Source organism: Microcebus murinus, chromosome 6 (assembly GCF_040939455.1).
Source record: "Microcebus murinus isolate Inina chromosome 6, M.murinus_Inina_mat1.0, whole genome shotgun sequence".
NCBI lineage: Eukaryota > Metazoa > Chordata > Mammalia > Primates > Cheirogaleidae > Microcebus > Microcebus murinus.
This window is the reverse complement of record NC_134109.1, coordinates 100,192,096-100,214,472: the sequence shown is the minus strand read 5'-3', so window position 1 is coordinate 100,214,472 and position 22,377 is coordinate 100,192,096. Positions and strand designations below refer to the sequence as shown.

Here is a 22,377-nt window from a genome sequence, read left to right as displayed (position 1 = left end):
TTAAATTTACTCTTTCAGTAGTGAGTTTTGCCTTACCTCTATGCCTGTTGCTTAGTTTTCATCTAAATGTGTGCACATACATGGCACTTTTCATGTTGGTTATTAATAAATCCTGAGAACAGGCTTTTTGGTTTACTGAACTGTAAAGACCATAACTTCTAACTTAGCATGGACCAGAAAGACGCTGGCATCTTTGAGAAATTGTCAAGTAACACTAGTGTTGTATCCCTGAAATGGCTTAAAGAGAGAGCTCTCTGGATAGAAGAGAGCCACTTTTTGTCTGCAGCAGGAATGTTCTGGTGGGGTAGGAAGACAGATGGACTGTCCCCAGCTCAAAGTGGGCAGTGTGGTTATAGAAAGGTCTGGGATGCCAGGGATGGAAATCGGTCTTTTTTTCTTTTCTTGTGTCTGTGTGTGTGCGTGTGTGTGTGCGCGTGTGTGTGTGCGTGCGTGTAGGCAGGGTCTCACTCTGTTGCCCAGGCTACAGTGCAGTGGTGTGATCATAGCTCACAGCAACCTCAAACTCTGGGGCTCAAGTGATTCTTCTGCTTCAGCCTCCCCACTACCTGGGACCACAGGCTCACGCCACCATGGCCAGCTAATTTTAAAATACTTTGTAGAGGTAGGGGTCTCACTGTTGCCCAGGCTGGTCTCAAATTCCTGGCCTTAAGCTATCCTCCGGCCTCATCCTCCCAAAGTGCTTGGTTTATAGGTGTGAGCCACCATACCTGATCAGAATTGTTCTTTCATGATCTTTTACCCATTATGATAGAGATGGAAATACTAGGAAAAGGGATATTCTTTTTGATTTTGCTTTGGGCAGAAATTCTGGGTAGACAGGTAGCCATTGCCCTTGCCACCAAAGAGGGTAAGCCTAGGTGCTGAGGAAGCCTGGTGAAGTGCTACTGCTTGGTATCTTCATCAAAATGCCATAGTAGTGCTCGCTTCGGCAGCACATATACTAAAATTGGAACGATACAGAGAAGATTAGCATGGAAATTATAAAAAAATTTTTTTTTAAAGCCACATTAGTTTTCCAGGGATCAATAGCATTGGACTCACATTGATTTCTGTTGCTTGTGCATTCTAACTCCTTAGCCTAGTGAATAAGGGACATTGAGGACTTTTGGGCCTCTGAATGAAAGTACCATATGTTTACATCTTTCTTGATACATTTTAAAGTACACTTCAAGGCTGGGTGCTGTGGCTCACGCCTGTAATCCTAGCACTCTGGGAGGCCGAGGCGGGTGGATTGCTCGAGGTCAGGAGTTCGAAACCAGCCTGAGCAAGAGCAAGACCCCGTCTCTACTATCAATAGAAAGAAATTAATTGGCCAACTAATATATATAGAAAATATCAGCCGGGCATGGTGGCGCATGCCTGTAGTCCCAGTTACTCGGGAGGCTGAGGCAGAAGGATTGCTTGAGCCCAGGAGTTTGAGATTGCTGTGAGCCAGGCTTACACCACGGCACTCACTCTAGCCTGGGCAACAAAGTGAGACTCTGTCTCAGAAAAAATAAAAATAAAAAAAAACATAAAGTACACTTCAGTTTGTCTGTTGGCCATAATGAATGATGTGAAAAAAAATTGGGGGGTGGTGTTTGAGTGTTCATTATAATCACCAGATCTCATTAGCTTCTTTAGGATAAAGTGCTAACCACAGGTGTAGTCAAAACAGCTTTCCTGCTCGAGTTCTTTTCCATTTCCTAGAGGTCACTCTCTGAAGGAGGTGCCATTGAGCAGAGAAATAACCAGTGCCAGGAAAAAGGCAAGGGGATTAAAATCTCTTAATTTTATTTTTGCTTTGCTAGAATTTCTGTAGTCTACAGTGGCAATATCTATTCTTTGAGATTGCTTATGCCCTATTGTGTGGTTTTCTTTATTTTTTAACTAAAATTTGGGGCTGGCCGCTGAGGCTCATGCCTGTAATCCTAGCACTCTGGGAAGCCGAGGCAGGAGGATCGTTCGAGGTCAGGAGTTCAAGACCAGCCTGAGTAAGAGCGAGACCCCCGTTTCTATTAAAAATAGAAAGACTTAGCCGGACAACTAAGAATATATAGAAAAAATTAGCCAGGCATGGTGGTATATGCCTGTAGTCCCAGCTACTTGGGAGGCTGAGGCAGAAGGATTGCTTAAGCCAAGGTATTTGAGGTTGCTGTGAGTTAGGCTGATGCCATGACACTCTAGCCTGGGGAAACAGAACGAGACTGTGTCTCAAAAAAAAAAAAATTTTTTTTTGGCTGGGTGTGGTGGTTCACCCCTGGAATCCCAGCATTTGGGGAAGCTGGGGTGGGAGGAGGATTGCTTAAGGCCAGGATTTTGAGACCAGACGATGCAACATAGTGAGACCCTCTCTCTCCAAAAATTAAAAAAAAAAAAAAATTAGCCTGGTATGGTGGTGTGCACCTGTAGTCCCAGCTACTTCGGAAGCTGAGGCAGGAGGATCACTTGAGTCCCTAGGAGTTTTGAGGTTGCAATGAGCTGTGATCATGCCACTATACTCTAACCTGGGTGACAGAGTGAGACCCTGTCTCAAAAGCAAAAGCAGAACAAAATGAAACACCCCAAGAAAAAAAAATTAAAAATTTACTTTTTTAGAATAGTTTTAGGTTTACAGAATAATTGAGCAGGTGGTACATAGAATTCCATATGCTCTCTTTCCTTTCACAGTTTCCTCTGTTACTAACATCTTCCACCAGTGTGGTACATTTGTTATAATTAATGAACCAATATTGATACATTATTAACTGTAGTCCATAGTTTACATTAGGGTTTACTCTTTGTGTTGTACATTCTATGGGTTTGACCAGTTTCATACAGAATAGTTCTACCCTAAAAATCCTATGTGTTTTTCCTATTCATCTCTCCTGTCCTTGCCAAATCACTGGTAGCCAGTGACCTTTTTACTGTCTTTGTAGTTTTGCCTTTTCCAAAGGCATTTTAAGACTGGTTTATTTCATTTAACAATATGCATTTAAGGTTCTTCCCTGTCTTTTTGTGGCTTGATAGCTTATTTCTTTTTATTGTGGAATAATTTTCTATTGTATGGATTTATCACAGTTGTGTTTATGCCTTCACCTTTTGAAGGACATCTTGGTTGTCTCAGTTTTTGGCAATTATGAATAAAGCTGCTATGAACATACATGCCCAGGCTTTTCTATGGCTGTTAAGTTTTCAGCTCCTTTGGGTAAATACCTAGGAGTATGATTTGCTAGATAATGTGGTAAGACTGTTTAATTTGGTAAGAAGCTGCCAAACTTTCTTCTGAAGTGTCTGTACCATTTTGCATTCCCACCAGCATGAATGAGAGTTCCTTTTAATCCACATGCTCTCCAGCATTTGGTATTGGAATTTTTTTGTATTTGTTTTCATTTTTTGTATTTTAGCCATTATCTAATATGTATGTATGTCATTGTTGTTTTAATTTGCAGTTCTTTTATGATGTATGATGTTGGGCATCTTTTTATATGCTTATTTGCCATGTATATATCTTCTTCGGTGAGATGTCTGTTTGGTGAGATTTTTTGCCCATTTTTAAATTGAGTTGTTTGTTTTCTTTTTCTGTTTTTTTTTTTTTTTTTAGCGCATTATGGGGGTAAAGTGTTAAGGTTACATATATTGCCTATGCCCCCCTCTCTCCAAGTTGTTTGTTTTCTTATTGTTGAGTTTTCAGTGGTCACTATATATTTTGGATACAAATTCTTTAAAATTTTTTTTTTTTTTAGACACAGGATCTCACTTTTTCCCAGGCTGCACTGGTGCAATCGTAGCTCACACTGTAATCTGGAAATCTGGGCTCAAGAGATCCTACTGCGTCAGCCTCCTACTGCCTCAGCCTCACCTGTAGCTGAGACTACAGGTGTGTGCCACCATGCCTGGCTAATTTTTATTTTATTTTGTGCAGAAATAGGGTCTTGCTATGTTACCCAGGCTGGTCTCAAACTTCTGGCTTCAAGTGATCCTCCTGCCTCAGCCTTCCAAAGTGCTGGGATTAAAGGCATGAGCCACTGCTCCTAACCACAAATTCTTTTTCAGATATTTTTATTTATTTATTTATTTATTTTTGCAGATATTTTCTTCAAGTCTATTGCTTATCTCTTCATTCTCATTTTTTTTTTTTGAGACAGAGTCTCACTTTGTTGCCCAGGCTAGAGTGAGTGCCATGGCATCAGCCTAGCTCACAGCAACCTCAATCTCCTGGGCTCAAGCGATCCTACTGCCTCAGCCTCCCGAGTAGCTGGGACTACAGGCATGCACCACCATGTCCAGCTAATTTTTTTTTTTGTATATATATTTTTAGTTGGTCAATTAATTTCTTTCTCTTTTTAGTAGACATGGGGTCTTGCTCAGGCTGGTTTTTGAACTCCTGACCTCGAACAATCCGCCCACCTTGACCCAAGGTCACCTAGATTTTCTCCTGTGTTGTTTGAGAATTTTTATAGTTTTGCATTTTACATTTAGGTCTAAGATCCATTTTAAGTTAATTTTGGTGAAAAATATAAGGATTATGTCTATACTCCTATTTTTGCCCATGGATGACCAGTTGTTTTATAAGAATTGTTCTACAAATGTTAATAAGGAGTATTTTAAAGAAATTAAGATGCATGAAATAGTTTGTGGGAATGGTTTTTAAAAATGAGATTTTTGTAACATTTGTGGATGTAATTAGAACTATTGTTCAGAGTCTGGTTTTCCCTTTCAAAAAGATTGATACTAGGTTATTAGGTACAATTGACAAGTGCTTAATTCTTTGTTTGATATATGTATTAGAGCATTAAAAAGTGTGAGCTAAATGTGGTACTGTTGTGTGACAGTTGCAGGTGGTAAAGGGACTTGACAGGAGATCTAAATTCAGAATTTTTGAACTGTTACTAAAGATAAGAGCTTTTACCACTTGCTTTTTATTGCTGTTCAGGGTTTCAGCTATACAGATTTTTTGACCACCCTCTCTAGCATTTGTTTCTTCCTATTAAACCTGTTGAAACTATCCAGAAGCTTGAGCTGGCAAAGCCTGAATATGAGTAGGAAGAACTACTATGGGTACTATAGTAGTTGCCTGGATTTTCCAATCCTGACTCAGGCTGGGAATCTCAATTCTAAAAGTAATAGTATGCTATCCTGATACGTTCTTTCTCATATGGTCTTAATATTAATTGTTAGCTAGAATCTCTTTTCATTTGTCTTTGTAACTATCCTGTCTTTCTAGGTCACCTTCTATTTTCCAAAACGTCTTAACCTTAGTTGGTATTGCGGCATCTAAATACTCTGTTCATCTAGGGTATGGTGCAAGAATTGTTCAGTAACTATGTGTTTCGTGGGTTTTGTTTGATTTTTCACCTACTTAAATAATAACAGACCCAAGGAACTATCCATGTGAAAGCACTTAAATTCTCCAGGGATAGATGCTCTCCAAATCAATCAATATGCAAGCTGACTTTGTCTTTAATGGGAAACATCTGGTTAATGCTTGTGTTTCTTGAGTTTCATAGATTATAAAATCATAAAGCTAAAAGAAAACATGGAGATGGTCAGTTAGATGCTTTCGTTTTACAGCCGAGACTACTTAAGTGCAGACTTAAGTGATTTGTTCAAGATTATATAGCTAATTAATGAGTCAAACTAGAACTCAGGTCTTCTAACTCCGAGTCTTATTTCTGATATAACTACACTAATTCTTTCCTTTTAGTTAGTGAAGAAATTATGGTTTTATAAGAAGTAAATTGCCTAGGAAATTTAATTAATTAATCATTTATTATTTTTTGAGACAGGACCTTGTTTTGTTGTTTGGGCTAGAGTGCAGTAGTGTCATCATACCTCACTGCAACCTCATAGTCCTGGGCTCAAGCAGTCCTCCTGCCTCAGCCTCCCAGGTAGCTGGGACTACAGGTGCATACCACACCTGGCTAATTTTTATATTTTTTTGTAGAGACTCTTCTTGCTTTGCTCAGGCTGGTCTCAAACTTCTAACCTCAACAATTCTCCTGTCTCGGCCTTCCAAAAGCACTAGGATTACCGGTGTGATCCACTCTACTTGGCCCAGGAAATTTAAGTGGACTATTAAACTACTACAGTTTTTCTTAGAATTTAAATATTTGGTTGAGTTCCTAGTTTATATCTGAAGTGTTGAACATGTTAGTGTGTATTTCTTTCAGGTACCGGTGTCACTGGATTTTTAGTTATGACCAAATTTATTGTTTTACATTCTAGATAGAAATTGGCCAATTTCAAAATAATGGTGACGTTATGATAGCGTGTATTTAGTGAGCACACATTTGTCTGCATTAAAATGAATCTTAATGTATTTTTTTGCACAGGGGAGATAATCTGTTAATAATTAATGCCATAAACCAACAATGAAATTCTACTTTCATGTGGTGGTGTATTTATAACTAGAGTGGAGTGTTATATAAAAACTAAAAGTACAGATTAATTTAATATGCATCTGGTGAATTTGGGGCTTCAAGGATGCACATCTGTTGAGGAAACAAATCATACAACTATTCAGAGCTTCAGCATCTTTAAATATGTGTGCTTTGATTTTGTTTTCACTGTTTTGAAACAGTCCTTAATGGATTTAGAAAAGGCTATTTGTTGTAAGGAAGCAACTGCAAAGCCACTTATGATGCTATTTATTCATTTTGTTATTATCCACTGCATTTTTATACACTAGTATTTTTCTTTCTGATATATTTGTTGGAAAAGGAAGGGGTTAAATGATTCACCATAACAAAATGAGTTTGTTGCAGAACTTAAAGAGGGAATATGGTTTGCTGAATTGGATAGATTAGAAATATTTTAAGGCTCTGAATTCTAATTTGAATCCAAAATCAGTGAAGAAATAATTACAGTTTCTGCTGTGTATTCATCACCATACTAGTACTACAGGAATATAGAAATTGAAGATATGGTCTATATCTTCATTGATCAAGTTAGAGAAAGAAGACTAAAATGAAAAGTGGAGAGTAACACAATTTGATATGTAATGAAGTGCAAACTTAATCTGTATACATTACAGGCATTTAGAGGGGAGAAAAATCCATCAAGTATTCATAATTCTAACGGGAAGGAGATTAAAATAGTTAATCTCAACTCTGCTCATTACAATCACTTGGGGAAACTTACTCCACGATCAATTGAATCAGAATCTTAGGGGTGGAGCATTCATAGTTTTTAAAGGCTTTCCTATGTGTTTGTAGTGTGCAGGTAATGTTAGGAACCACAGGCTTAAAGGATGGGTATGATGTGGATAGGCAAGCATATTAGGGAAGCAAAGGTAAGCAGTGAGGGAGAATTGAATACAGCCTGTGAAAAGACTAATCCAGTCAAAGCAGTGTGTGTTAGGTAGAGAGTAGAGAGAAATAAGCCTAGGGAGGCAGAATGGGGTCATATTTTAAAGCAGTACTTCTCAAAGTGTGGTTCCTTGACCACCAGCATCAGCATCAACTAGAAATTTGTTATAGCCGGGCACAGTGGCTCACGCCTATAATCCTAGCAGTTTGGGAGGCCGAGGCGGGTGGATTGCTCAAGGTCAGGAGTTCAAAACCAGCCTGAGCAAGAGCGAGACCCACGTCTCTACTATAAATAGAAAGAAATTAATTGGCCAAGTAATATATATAGAAAAAATTAGCTGGGCATGGTGGTGCATGCCTGTAGTCCCAGCTACTCGGGAGGCTGAGGCAGCAGGATTGCTTAAGCCCAGGAGATTGAGGTTGCTGTGAGCTAGGCTGACGTCATGGTTCTCACTGCAGCCTGGGTAACAAAGTGAGACTCTGTTTCAAAAAAAAAAAAAAAATTTGTTACAAATGCAAATTCTAAGGCTCTGCGCCATACCTATTGAATTGGAAACTCTGGGGTTGGGATCTAGCAGCTTATGTTTTAACAAGCACACCAGATGATTCTGAAGTACACTGAAGTTTGAGAATCACTATTAGTAGAGGATAATGAAAGTCAGGCAGAGGAAATTAGATTTGATGTGGTAATAATAAGTGGGGATCCATTGAAGGTTTTTAAGCTGGAGATAATAACAGGATGTATTTGTATTTATGCAAGGTAAATCTAGTGGTGATCTGCACAGTCCTTTGGACTACTAAAAGATAGGTATGAAGTAGGCCAGTTGAGAAAATGCAGACATAATCTAGTGTACGTAACCTGGCAGCAGTGAGGCTTGTTCTAGGGAAGTTTTAGAGAACACAGAATAGTTTGTAATAGTGATGGAGATTTATTGAGTTTATATAACAGTATGCTAAATGCTTTGGACACATTTCATTTTATTCTCACAGCAAGCCACTGAAGCGTGGCTATTCCAGTTTTACAGATCAGGCAGTGAGGCAAAGAAAGAAATATTACTTGTGAAGTTCACATTGCTGGTATGTGGTGAAGCCAGGATGTCAAGCTAACGTATGTTTGCTTCTCAGTCCTCTTGAAGAAACAGCTAATAATATCTGGAGACCAAGGGATAAAGGGAAAGTCTGGGTCTGAGAAGTGTTACTCTTAGGTAACAGAGAGCAAGGGGATGTCACTGTCAGAAGGGAAATAGTACTTACATTGGGTAACAGGGCAAGTCATTTAGCCAATTGGAAACTATATTATAGAAATGACTGAGGAATAACCAATGGACATTTTTGTATTATACTTTTTAGGTATAAAGCTCCAAGTAACTCGTAATAGCTGAGTTTCTAGGTTATGTGTGGCTTTCTTGCTCATGATGCCTAAATTAGAAGAGCCACCTCATCCAGCTTTTAAAAAATGTCTTTTAGATTTTAGAGTAAATGGTCTGTGTGTAAATCATGCCCAAGAATCTTTCTGTAATACCACTTTTCCCTCTATCTAGAGAAATGTTGTGATTTAGAAAAAGGTCAGGAATATTTTAAGACAATTTAAGAAATATTTCAGTGTTACTTTGTTTTAATTGGGAGGCAATAAGCATAAAATACTTCACATGTTTGGGTAATTGTTTTTATGATATGTTATCAATTCTGTTCTAGTGTTGTCTTATTCTTATTTATTGAAGTAAAATTCATATAACACAGAGCTAACCATTTTGAAGTACACAATTCAGTGGCATTTGATACATTTACAGTGTTGTGCAACCATAACCTCTAGTTCCAAAGCATTTTCATCATCCTAAAAGGAAACTTCATACTTATTAAGCATTTATTCCTTCCCTTTCCCCCAACAAATACGGTTGAAAACACTAAATCTGACTTCTATCTCTAAGGATTTACCTATTCTAGGTATTTCATATAAATGGAGTCAGTCATATGTGACTTTTTGTGTCTGTTTCTTTTGCTTAGCCTAATCTTTTCTAGGTTCATCTGTGTTGTAGCATGCACCAGTACTTCTTTTTTTTTTTATGGCTGAATAATATTTCATGGTGTGGATATATCATATTTGTTTATCCAATCTTGGAGCTTTCAGTTGTTTCCACATCTTGGCTATTGTGAATAGTGCTGCCATAACCATTGATATGTAAGTTTTTGTTTGAATACCTGTTTTCAATTCTTTTTTTTTGAGACAGAGTCTCACTCTGTTGCCCCGGCTAGAGTGCCGTGGTGTCAGCCTAGCTCACAGCAACCTCAAACTCCTGGGCTTAAGCAATCCTCTTGCCTCAGCCTCCCGAGTAGCTGGGACTACAGGTGTGTGCCACCATGCCTGGCTAATTTTTCTATGTATTTTTAGTTGTCCAATTAATTTCTTTCTATTTTTAGTAGAAACAGGGTTTCATTCTTGCTGAGGTTGGTTTTGAACTCCTGACCTTGAGTGATCCACCTGCCTCAGCCTCCCAGAGTGCTAGGATTACAGGTGTAAGCCACCGCGCCCGGCCTGTTTTCAATTCTTTTGAGTGTGCACTTAGGAATGGAATTGCTAGGTCTTATGGGGAATCTGCATTTTAATTTTTATGGAGCTGCTAAACTGTTTTCTACAGTCCCTGTCTCATTTTATATTCCCACTAGCAATGCAGAGGATTGTAATTTCTCTATATCCTCACCAACATTTGTTATTTTATCTTTTTTTTAAAAATTATAACCAACCTAATGGGTGTTAAGTGATATTTCATTGTGATTTTGATTTGCATTTCTCCAATGACTAAAGATGTTAACATCTTTTCTTGTGCTTATTGGCCATTTTTATATCTTCTTTGGTGAAATGTCGATTCAAGTTATTCAAGTCCTTTGTCTATTTTTTTGTAGCGCGTTTTATTTTATTTATTTATAATTGGACAAATTTCACATTTTAAGTAGATATTTAGTAAATGTAGTTCCCTACCTTTAGCTACCATATTTTCTAAGTGATTACTGCACAGATTCACAGAAGAGTTCCTTCTCTTCCTTTGCTTGCCTGTTTAAAAAATTGTGGTAAACTATAAATAACATAAAATTTACCATATAGCCATTTTTTTTTTTTTTTTTTGAGACAGAGTCTCGCTTTGTTGCCCAGGCTAGAGTGAGTGCCGTGGCGTCAGCCTAGCTCACAGCAACCTCAAACTCCTGGGCTCAAGCAATCCTCCTGCCTCAGCCTCCCGAGTACCTGGGACTACAGGCATGCGCCACCATGCCCAGCTAATTTTTTCTATATATATCAGTTGGCCAATTAATTTCTTTCTATTTATAGTAGAGACGGGGTCTCGCTCTTGCTCAGGCTGGTTTTGAACTCCTGACCTTGAGCAATCCGCCCGCCTCGGCCTCCCAAGAGCTAGGATTACAGGCGTGAGCCACAGCGCCCGGCCAGCCATTTTTAAATGTACAGTTCTGTGGCATTAAGTACATTCACATTGTTATGCAACCATCACTACCATTCATCTCTAGAACTTTCTCATCTTCTCCAACTGAAACTCTTTTGAATATGAGTGTTCAAATACTTTTTTGAGCCTCTGCTTTTAATTCTTTTGAGTAGGCCAGGCATGGTGGCTAACACCTGTAATCCTAGCACTCTGGGAGGCCGAGGCGGGCGGATTGCTCGAGGTCGGGAGTTGGAAACCAGCCTGAGCGAGACCCCGTCTCTACTAAAAATAGAAAGAAATTAACTGACAACTAAAAATATATATACAAAAAATTAGCCGGGCATGGTGGTGCATGCCTGTAGTCCTAGCTACTTGGGAGACTGAGCCAGGAGGATCGCTTGAGCCCAGGAGTTTGAGGTTGCTGTGAGCTAGGCCGACGCCACGGCACTCACTCTAGCCAGGATAACAAAGTGAGACTCTGTCTCAAAAAAAAAAAAAATTCTTTTGAGTATATACCCAGAAATGGAATTCCTGGGTCATACGGAAAATTTATGTTTAATTTTTTTTGAGACAGAGTCTTGCTTTATTGCCCAGGCTAGAATGAGTGCCGTGGCGTCAGCTTAGCTTACAGCAACCTCAAACTCCTGGACTCAAGCGATCCTTCTGCCTCAGCCTCCCGAGTAGCTGGGACTACAGGCATAGCACCACCATGCCTGGCTAATTTTTTCTATATATATTAGTTGGCCAATTAAGTTCTTTCTGTTTATAGTAGAGACGGGGTCTTGCTCTTGCTCAGGCTGGTTTTGAACCCCTGACCTTGACCAATCCGCCCGCCTCAGCCTCCCAGAGAGCTAGGATTACAGGTGTGAGCCACCACGCCTGGCATGTATAGGTGCTTTATAACAGAATACCAAGTTTCTTCTTCCTATCCCTTATAACATTTCTGTGATTCACTTCACTTACCTGTAAGTTACTACCACCAAATACATTGTTGTTATTTTGAACCAGTAGTTACCTAATAGATCAATTAAGATTCAGAAAAATAAAAAATTTCTTCTCTAATGTTCTTTCTTTATGTAGATCCAATTTAAAAAAATTTTTTTTTGAGACACGTTCTTTCTTTCTTGGACAAAAGCTATGTCATCATAGCTCGCTGTAACCTCAGGCTCCCAGGCTCAAGCAATCCTCCCGATTTAGCGCCCCCGCTCCCCGCCCCCCCGCAAGTAGCTGGAACTACCACCACCACACCTGGCTACTTTTTGTATTTTTTATAGAGACAAGGTCTGGCTGTATTGTTCAGGTTGGTGTCAAATTCTTTTTTTTTTTTTTTTTTTAGAGACAGGGTCTCGCTCAGGCTGGTTTCGAACTCCTGACCTCGAGCAATCCGCCCGTCTCGGCCTCCCAAAGTGCTAGGATTACAGGCGTGAGCTACCGCGCCCGGCCACTGTGTCAAATTCTTAAGTGATCCCCCTACCTTAGCCTCCCGAAGTGCGAACCACACCTGGTCTTTTACCTATATCTTCGAAGGCATTGTTAGTAGACATGTAAGGCATGTGCCACCATCCCCGGCTCTTTTGGGGGAAAGTTTTTGACTATTGATTCAATCCGTCTACTTGTTGTAGGTTGTTAAGATTTGTTCTTTCTTCTTAAATCTGTTTGGTGCTTTGTGGACTTTGTCCATATCATCTAGGTTATTTAATTTGTTGGTGTACAGATTGTTCCTAGTAGTGTACTATAATCTTTTTTACTTTCAAGATTTGTAGAATTGTCTCCATTTTTTCTTTTCTTTTCTTTTTTCTTCCCCTTCCCTCTCCCTCAAATTGTCTCCATTTTCATTTCTGAACTTAGTAATTTGAGTCTTCTTTCTTTTTTTTTCTTGGTCAGTCTAGCTAAGCGATCAATCAGTTTTGTTTTGATCTTTTTAAAGAACCAACTTTCAGTATTATTGATTTTTTTTTTTTTTTGCTATTTTTCTATTCTTCGTTTTGTTTATCTCTGCTCTGATTTTTATTTCCTTCTTTCTATTAGCTTTGAATTTAGCTTGCTATTCTTTTTCTACTTCCTTAACCCTTTTCACTCGCTTGCTTTTTTCTCAATTCCTTTATTCTACTCTGGATTTAATTTTTTAAATACCCCAGATTTTACAAAGCATGGCAGTAGAATAAAAAACTGGAGTTTCTTTTCATACAAACTTATTTATTTGGATTTTTTTATATTTCAGATTATTCACATTCAAAGAGTAATTTTAATCTCTATAATTTTTCATGGTGTGATATTTTTCGAAACATTCAGCCACATGAAGACCTGGTTTACATTCACATGTTTCGCAAATATAAATCGTCTCTCTTCTTCCTCCTTTGATTTTTCTGTTAGAACAAACAACATATCTTTGTGTTTTTTGTTAGAGTGAGGTGTGATTATATGGAGCTTTCCATCTAAACATTGCTCTAAGTTAGTGGATAATAAACTACCCCTGGAAGTTAGTGTACCATCTCTGCATTTACATTTTACTTGTCCTTTCATACTAATGAAAACAAGAAAAGATACTGGAAAAATAGACAAAAACCCCCCTTCTCCCCGTGGTGAAACTATGTATTGAGTGTGGCTGGATATATGAGCTGCTACCGATGCTAACCGTGTCGAATCATACTCGACATCCAAGTGCAAAGGGTTAAGATGTCAATTTAAGCAACCCCAAACTCCTGGCTCAAGTGATCCTCCTGCCTCAGCCTGCCGCATAGCTAGGACTACAGGCATGTGCCACCATGCCTGGCTAATTTTTTTCTATATATTTTTAGTTGTCCAATTAATTTCTTTCTATTTTTAATAGAGACAGAGTCTCACTCTTGCTCAGGCTCGTCTCGAACTCCTGAGCTCAAACTATCCTCCCGCCTCAGCCTCCCAGAGTGCTAGGATTACAGGCGTGAGCCACCTCGCCCTGCCTGTCTCAAGGTATTTTTTCATTTCCCTTGTGATTTATTCTTTAAGATATTGGTTGTTTAAGAATGTATTGTTTAACTTTTACATATTTGTGAATGATAATCTGGTTTCATTCCATTGTGATTGTAAAAGATACTTTGTATGATTTCAGTCTCTTTTTTTCTGAGATAAAGTCTTAGTCTTGCCCAGGCTTGCATGCAGTGGTGTGATCATAGCTCACTGCAGCCTCAAACTCATGGGCTCCAGTGATTCTCCTGCCTCAGCTTCCTGAGTAGCTGGGATTTAGACACACACCACCATGCCCAGCTAATTTTTAAATTTTTTTGTGGAGACAGGATCTTGTTCTTGCTCAGGTTGGACTCAAACTCCTGGTCTCAAGTGATCCTCCTGCCTCAGCCTCCCAAAGTTCTGGGATTACAGACATGAGGCACTGTGCCTGGCCCCCTAAATGTTCTTGATGCTTGTAGGCATGCAATAATGTTTGACCATTGAGGGATTAGGTATTTGTTTTAATCTTTGCAGTCTGCCTTTGTCTTTTTTCAGGGGACCTTCCAGGGATTCTAAGCAGAATGACTCTTAGGTTCCCCAAGGTGGTGATCACTGCATCCATTCCAGCACTAGAGTATGCTCTATGCCCAAGCTTGCCCTGAGATTGATGCAGCTTTCTGGCCCAGATGGACATTGGAAAGAGAGTACTGAGGCTATGAGGGAATGCTGGCTAGGGACCTGAGTCCAGAAGCCTATCTTTGTATAGGAGGCATGGATCACCAACTGCAGTGAGAGAAGCTAGAGTTGAGACAGGGCTCCTTGATTTCTGCTGTGGGCTGGAGGCTGGAATCTCTGTCACCTTGGCTTAGATGGATGCACATCTCCCGGTAGGTTCTTGCAACAGGTTCCTGTGCAGATGGGATAGTTTCCTCACTGCAGTTAGAGAGACTAGAGCGGGGCCTGGGTCACCTTGGAACTTGCTATGGGGCAGAGGCTTGAGAGCATGTCTTGTTGGCCAAAACAGGTATGTATCTTCTAGCAGGTCTCAATATAAACAGAATAATTGCACAACTGCTGGGGGTGGGGCTGGAGCTGAAACTGAGCCTCTTGGGATCTGCTGTAGGATGAAGACTGGAGAGCCCAGCAGGAAGGCTCAGATTCCTGGGCTGTGAGATATGGGGTAGTCTCCCTCTGGGTCCTTGTAAAAGCATCTCTGAGCTGGGACCTCAGCTGAGGGATGTTAGAATAGAGCCACAGGGCAACTGTCAGTTTCTCTGAGGAGACAGGCCTTTCCAACAAGACACTAGTGTTTGCAATTCCTTCTGGACTCCTTGGCAGATGGTTTTGGTTGCAGGCTCCAGGCCAAATGGAGATATAAATGAACCCCCTGGGTGACTTGGCCGTTTCCAGCAGATCAGCCACCTGGGTTTCAGTCTGCATTCTCAAAACAAACCCTCCTAGGTCTAGGGCTCCAGTGGTTTTTCACAAACTCCTATCTGAATCCTGAGGCTTTTACAGAGAGACTTTTAACTGTAGATGAGTATGGAATTCTTGTTATGATATGAGTGAGTTATCTTCTATCTTACTATCTTGATGAAGTCACCTCCCCTAAACATCTTTCACCATTTTAAATATGTCATCCCATTGCCTCTGGCCTGTGTGATTTCTGATGAGAAATTGATTGTTAATCTTATGGAGGATCCCTTGTTCTGTCTTGCTTCTTTCAAGATTCTTTCTTTTTGTGTTTCATCAATTTGACTATAATGTGTCTTGGTGTTGATCTCATTCAGTTATGCTGTTAAATTTATTTGAGATGCCTAGATGTGTAAATTTACATTTTTCATCAAATTTAGGAAGTGTGCAGTTATTATTTCTTTCTTTCTTTTTCTTTTGATTCAGAGTCTCACTCTGTTGCCCAGGGTAGAGTGAGTGCCATGGCGTCACCCTAGCTCACAGCAACCTCAAGCTCCTGGGCTCAAGTGATCCTTCTGCCTCAGCCTCCTGAGTAGCTGGGACTATACGCATGTGCCACCATGCCTGGCTAATTTTTCCTATATATTTTTAGTTGTCCAGCTAATTTCTTTTTGTTTTTTTAGTAGAGACGGGGTCTCACTCTTGCTCATGCTGGTCTTGGAACTCCTGAGCTCAAAGGATCTGCCCGCCTTGGCCTCCCAAAGTGCTAGGATTACAGGTGTGAGCTACTGCGCCCAGCCTGCAGCCATTATTTCTTGAAATATTGTTTCTACCCCTTTCACTCTCTCTTCTCCCTCTAAAATTTCTATTATGTGTATGGTGGTACAATTGATGATGTCCCACAGGTTCCTTAGGCTATTTTCATTTTTCTTTATTCTTTGCTATTTCTAATCTTCAGAGTCTATAATCTTTGTTGATGTGTTCAGGTTTGTTGATTTATTTTTCTTCCTGCTCAGATACACTGTTGAACCCCTTTAGCTAGTTTTTTATTTGTTGTTATGCTTTTTAGCTCCAGAATTTCTATTCATAATTTATAATTTATAGGAATTTATAATTCTTGTTTCTTTATTGATATTCTCTACTTGGTGAGACATTGTTTTCTTGATTTCCTTTAGTTGTTTGTCCATGGTTTCTGTTAGCTAGTTGGGCATATTTAATATAGTTGTGTTTTAAAAAAAAGTCTGTCTGGTAGATTCTTTTCTTAGATGTTCTCAGAACATCTCAGAGACAGTTTCTATTAATTTTTTTTTTTCATGTGCATGGGTCATAATTTGTTTCTTTATATGCCTCATAATTTTTGGTTGAAAAATGGACATTTTGAATATTATAATTTGAATATTATAATGTGGAAATCAGATTTCTCCCTCTCCAGGGATTACTGTTGCTGGCTTATCATGGGTTATTATTATTTTTTTGTTTGTTTAATTTTTTTGGATGATCTCGCTCTGTCACCCTGGGTAGAATGCAGTGGCATTATCATAGCTCACTGTAACCTCAAACTTCTGGGTTCAAGTGATCCTCCAGCCTCAGCCTCCCTAGTAGCTGGGACTACAGGTGTGTGCCAAGATGCCCAGCTAGTTTTTCAATTTTTTGTAGAGACAAGGTCTCACTTTTGCACAGGCTAGTCTTGAACTCCTCAGCTCAAGCAGTCCTCCCACCTCAATCTCCCAGAGTGCCAGGATTACAGGTGTGAGCCACAATGCCCAGCCTGTTTAATGTGTTTTTAAAACTTAATATTTCTGTAAAGTCTGTATTCTTTGTCATGTGTGGTTACTGAAATTTATTCCATTAGCTTAGTAGTTAGATAGTGTTTTGACAAGAGTTTTCTTAAACACCTGGAGCCCAGAAAAGGAAAAATGAAAAAAAAAAAAGAAGAAAATACTCTCCCAGTTTTGACTGATAAGTTCAGTGCTCGATCATTCCTTTAATAAATAGCCAGGCTATTTACAACTCTGCCTTAGCACTTCACTTCCTGCCTGCACTAAAGTTAGGTAGAGGTAAAAACTTAAGAGTCTTTTCAGGCTTTTCCTGAGCATGAATCTGACCCTGGGTGTATGTGTGGCCTTTTCATTCCTTGGCTTACATGGGAGCTTTACAAAATTGATTTTCCTCCACATATCTCCTTTCCCAACCTCTTCTTTGTCAGACTTTTACATCTGTCTATTTTGTCCCAACTATTCTCCTTTGCCTCAGGCTACTGTGCCCAGTACTTTTTTTTTTTTTTTTGAGACAGAGTCTCGCTTTGTTGTCCAGGCTAGAGTGAGTGCCGTGGCATCAGCCTAGCTCACAGCAACCTCAAACTCTTGGGCTCGAGCGATCCTTCTGCCTCAGCCTCCCGAGTAGCTGGGACTACAGGCATGCGCCACCATGCCCAGCTAATTTTTTTTTAATATATATATCAGTTGGCCAATTAATTTCTTTCTATTTATAGTAGAGACGGGGTCTCGCTCTTGCTTAGGCTGGTTTCGAACTCCTGACCTCGAGCAATCCGCCCGCCTCGGCCTCCCAGAGAGCTAGGATTACAGGCATGAGCCACCGCGCCCGGCCTGTGCCCAGTACTTTTAACTTTAAATGCTTTTGGCAAAATCCAGCCCCTGGGATTGCTCCAAGTCAGGGAAAGAAAGGTAAGTCCTTACACCAGCGCTCCCCAACTTTTTTGGCACTGGTTTCATGGAAGATAATTTTTCCGCAGATGGGGGTAGGTGTGGGGGTGTAGCAGAGCTCTCTGGCTGGTCCCTAATAGGCCACAGACCTGTTGGGGACTGCAGCCTTACACTAGTCCTTGAGGAAGCTGCCAGTAATAACATTCAACTACAGTTCTTTGAGACTAAGATTTGTGTTGCTCTCTGTGTGGTACTGTCATCCTGTACTAGGAGTGCAGCTGCCATCTTCATAGTTGCTGTTGAACTGGGGAGTGGGGGGTGGTAGACAGGCAATTAACAACCCCACAGTACTCTGTTAAGGCAATGCAGCAGCACATTTCTTTGGTAAGCCTTCTACTTGTTGTCGTTAGTGTTTCACTAGATTCCAGAATTCTGCAGAACTTTATTCTGACTTTTTTTTTTTTTTCTTTTTGCCGGCTTATTTGTTTTTGGAGGGGGGATAGAGCCCTGGAATTTCCTACTTTACAATTTTTGGTGACCCCTCCCTTTTAAGTTTTCTTGCTAAACCTTTTGAAAACATTCAGCTTAATTTTTATGATATTTAAAACTAAATTAAGAACTACAGTATACATATAAAGAGTTGTGTGTCATTTAAAGACCAAAAGTGAATGACTGTGTACCTACCACTCACGAAATAGAACATTACCAGTACCTTAGAAGGCTCTGTATGGCCCTTTCTTTTTCTGCTCTACTGGTCACCATTATCCTGGATTTTGTGTTAACTAGATATGCAAGTGAGTAGGAAAATATCACCCATAACTAGAAGAAAATTATTAGAAACAGAACTGTCTGGGCACAGAGTTTCATGCTGGTAATCCTAGCATTTTGGGAGGCTGAGGAGGAGAGAATTACTTGAGGTCAGGAGTTTGAGATAAGCCTGAGTAATAGCAAGATCCCGTCTGTACAAAAGATAAAAAAATCAGCTGGGCATGGTGGCACACGCCTGTAGGCAGGAGAATTGTTGGAGCCCAGGAGTTTGAGGTTACAGTGAGCTATGATGACATCATTGCACTCTAGTCTGGTAAACAGAGAGTGAAACTCTGTCTCAAAACAAAACAGACTTAGAAACACTGAGGTAGGTGATGGAATTAGTACAAAAGGACATGAAAACAATCATAAATAAGTTTAAGGATTTGAAAACAAATGTGAAAATACTGAAGAGAGAAATATAAGAAAGAACCAATTAAAACTTTTAGAACTGAAAAATACCCAAATTGTTGCTTCTGGTTTTTTGGGGTTTTTTTTGAGGGGGATGGGGTCTCACTGTTGTCCAGGCTGGTCTTTTTTTTTTTTTTTTTTTCTTTGAGAGGGTTTCATTCTGTTGCCTAAGCTGGAGGACAGTGGCCTTATGATCATACCTCATTGCAGCCCCAAATTCCTGGGCTCCAGCAATTCTCCTGCCTCAGTTTCTCAAGTAGCTAAAACTACTGGTGCACCACAGTGCCCCCATCTTTTTTGTAGAGATCAAGGTCTTGCTGTGTTGCTCAGCCTGGTCTCAAACTTTTGCGCTCAAGCCATTCTCCTACCTGAGCCTCCCAAAGTGCTGGTGTGAGCCACTGTGCCCAACCTACATTTAGTTATCATATTGTCTTGTCAGGTCAGCAATCTAGTTCACAGTTCTTTGTGTGCTCTTGACTGAAGAATGACTAGACACGCTGAAAGCAATGTAAGCACAGAAAAGAGGTTTATCGAAGAACAGCAAGATAGCCACAGATGAGCCACGGGCAATGGTATCATCATAGCTCACTGGAACATCAAACTTCTTGGGACAAGCGATCCTTCTGCCTCAGCCTCCCAAGTAGCTGGGACTATAGGCATGTGCCACTATGTCCAGCTAATTTTTTCTATATATTTTTAGTTGTCTGGCTAATTTCTTTCTATTTTTAGTAGAGACAAGGTCTTGCTCTTTGCTCAGGCTGGTCTTGAACTCCTGAGTTAGAGCAATCCTCTGGCCTCAGTCTTCCAAAGTGCTAGGATTACTGGTGTGAGCCACTGCACCTGGCCAACTTAGTTTTAAATTAACAAATGAAGAATGTCAGTAATATTGCTTTGTTAAAATAATAAAAGATAAAAATTCTAAGATCCATAAAACTGGCATGTAACCAAAATGAGTACCGAGTGAATGAAATAAGGACTAATATGGTTGAAGTAGGAGCTAGCTATTTACCATAGAAGTATTTGAGAATGATTAAACAGAAATTGTATTTCATGAAGAAAATCCTCTTTTTTTTTGGTACTATATTTTTATATAGTTAACCAGTATCTCTGGATCTTGATCTGTACACTTAATCATTTCATAAGCAAGGCTGTACTGTATCCTTGAAATTTAACTTCCTGTTGTTAGGACAATACTGACAGCATAAACCTCTTTATGCACTCAGCTATGATTAAACTAAGGTTACATCCTTGCTATTAATATACCACCCCCCAGTTACTAAGCATACTTTAAATCTTTCTAAGTTGCCATACTTACCAGTACTCATTTCAGGGCCATTGGGATTTATCTATGTGTGAACCAGGTTAGGACAATGAATTCTTTTTCTCTGGTTAAAATTTTTAAGTATTCTTTTTTATTTTTCAAACATTTTATGACTTGTATTTGAATATTCTCGCAAACTTATGGTTGGGAAACTTGAGATAAGAATTATTGACTTGGGTCACTGGCTTATCTATGATTAGAACTCAGAATTTTTACCCCTTAGTGTAGTTCTTATATTCACTCCCTCTATATGGGGTATTCTTCTGTATTCACATTTGGATTTTTTGCATTGGGTTTCTTTTGGTACTAAACTATATTAGGGTGTTGAGTTAGTTATTCATGAAATATTTTTTATTTGGGGAGAGCTAAACATTGACTCCATTTGGTTCTTTTTTTGTTTTGTTTTTTGAGACAGAGTCTTACTCTGTTGCCCGGGCTAGAGTGCTGTGGCGTCAGTCTAGCCCACAGCAACCTCAAACTCCTGGGCTCAAGCAATCCGGCCTCAGCCTCCCGAGTAGTTGGGAGTACAGGCGTGTGCCACCATGTCTGGCTAATTTTTTGTATTTTTAGTAGAGATGGGGTCTTGCTCTTGCTCAGGGTGGTCTTGAACTGAGCTCAAACGATCTGCCCACCTTGGCCTCCCAGAGTGCTAGGATTACAGGTGTGAGCCACTGTGCCCGCCTCCACTTGATTCTTAATCCTAAAATTGTATTGATTCTCCATATTATTATAAAATCCTGTGTGCAAGATGACCAATGACAGATGTTGTGGAATTTAATTTTGATTTTGACCTGAACTCTGTTTGAGTAGAGAATATTCTCTCATATTCCCAGTAAACAAATAGCATGTATTGTGCATGGAAGTTTTGGTTTAAAAATAATAAAATAGGCCAGGCCTGGTGCCTCACACCTGTAATCCTAGCACAGTGGGAGGCCGAGGTGGGGAGGATCTCTTGAGCCCAGGAGTTCCGAGACCAGCCTGAGCAAGAGCGGGACTCTGTCTCTACTAAAAAATAGGAAAAAAAATTAGCCAAGCAACCAAAAATAGAAAACATTAGCTGGGTGTAGTGGCATGCGCCTATATTCCCAGCTGCTCGGGAGGCTGAGCCAGCAGGATTGCTTAAGGCCAGGAGTTTGAGGCTGCTGTGAGCTAGGCTGACACCAGGGCAATCTAGCCCAGGCAACAGAGAGAGACTCTTGTCTCAAAAAAAAAAAAAAACAACTAATAATAATAAAATACATCTCCTAGCAGCATGTCACTGTGAAACTAAAAGTCATTTTTTTAATAGTTACGGCATATACAGCTATAGCATACATGATTGTTTGATGACATTCTGAATCCAGTGTAATTTAATTGTAATATGGTGTAAAATATAAAGCAGTATTTAATTTTGACATGGAGTGTACTTCAAATCAGTAACTACTTGTTTTTGTAGTGGCAGTTTTCATTGAATTCTTGGGCTAGTGGTTCCTTGTTATTGTTATGTTTAATTTAAACATTAGTATTAGTAAGGATTTCTATCATTGTAAGCTGCTTACAGAGGTAAAATGTTCATTATAAAAAGTTTCATTGTTTTACAAATTCGTATCAGTGTGCTTGTAGTTTTACCTCCATTGAGAAATTTGCTTGATGTGTATTACTTTACATTCTATTTCTTTATATAATAGGTACTAATTATTATTTTCTTGTTCAAAAACGTTTTTCTTAGCAATACCTCAGTATTTTTTCAGTGTTTTCATGATATTGGCAAGGTGTTTGGTTTGATTTCTTTTTTTAAATAATTTGTGTTATTATTTCATGTGATCATTATAAAAATTTGAATAATATAAGAAAGTTATAGAGAACAAGAGAAAACCATGTGTAATATATATATATATATATCTCAATGTTTTTAATTAAATTTGGATTATAGAGTTTAGTATCCTTTTTTTTTTTTACATAACATTGAAAACATTATTCCATGTCATCCAATAGGTATTTAATAGCTATATCACACATAAGTGATTTAACTACACCTTTATTTTTGGCTTTTAGGTTATTTCCAGATTTTTGCTGTTAAAAATTCCTGAGACTAACATCATCTTTTGTATTAATTTCTTTTTATTTTTAATTCA

The 22,377-nt window shown here is 39.3% G+C and overlaps 1 protein-coding gene and 1 pseudogene across 9 annotated transcripts in view; both read left to right on the top strand.

Annotated features, from left to right (window-relative positions):
* The window catches only part of CSNK1G1 (casein kinase 1 gamma 1), a 181,141-nt gene that overhangs the window by 5,047 nt on the left and 153,717 nt on the right, over positions 1-22,377 (top strand). The window lies entirely within an intron of this gene.
* Positions 938-1,036, top strand: LOC142871678 (uncharacterized; annotated as a pseudogene).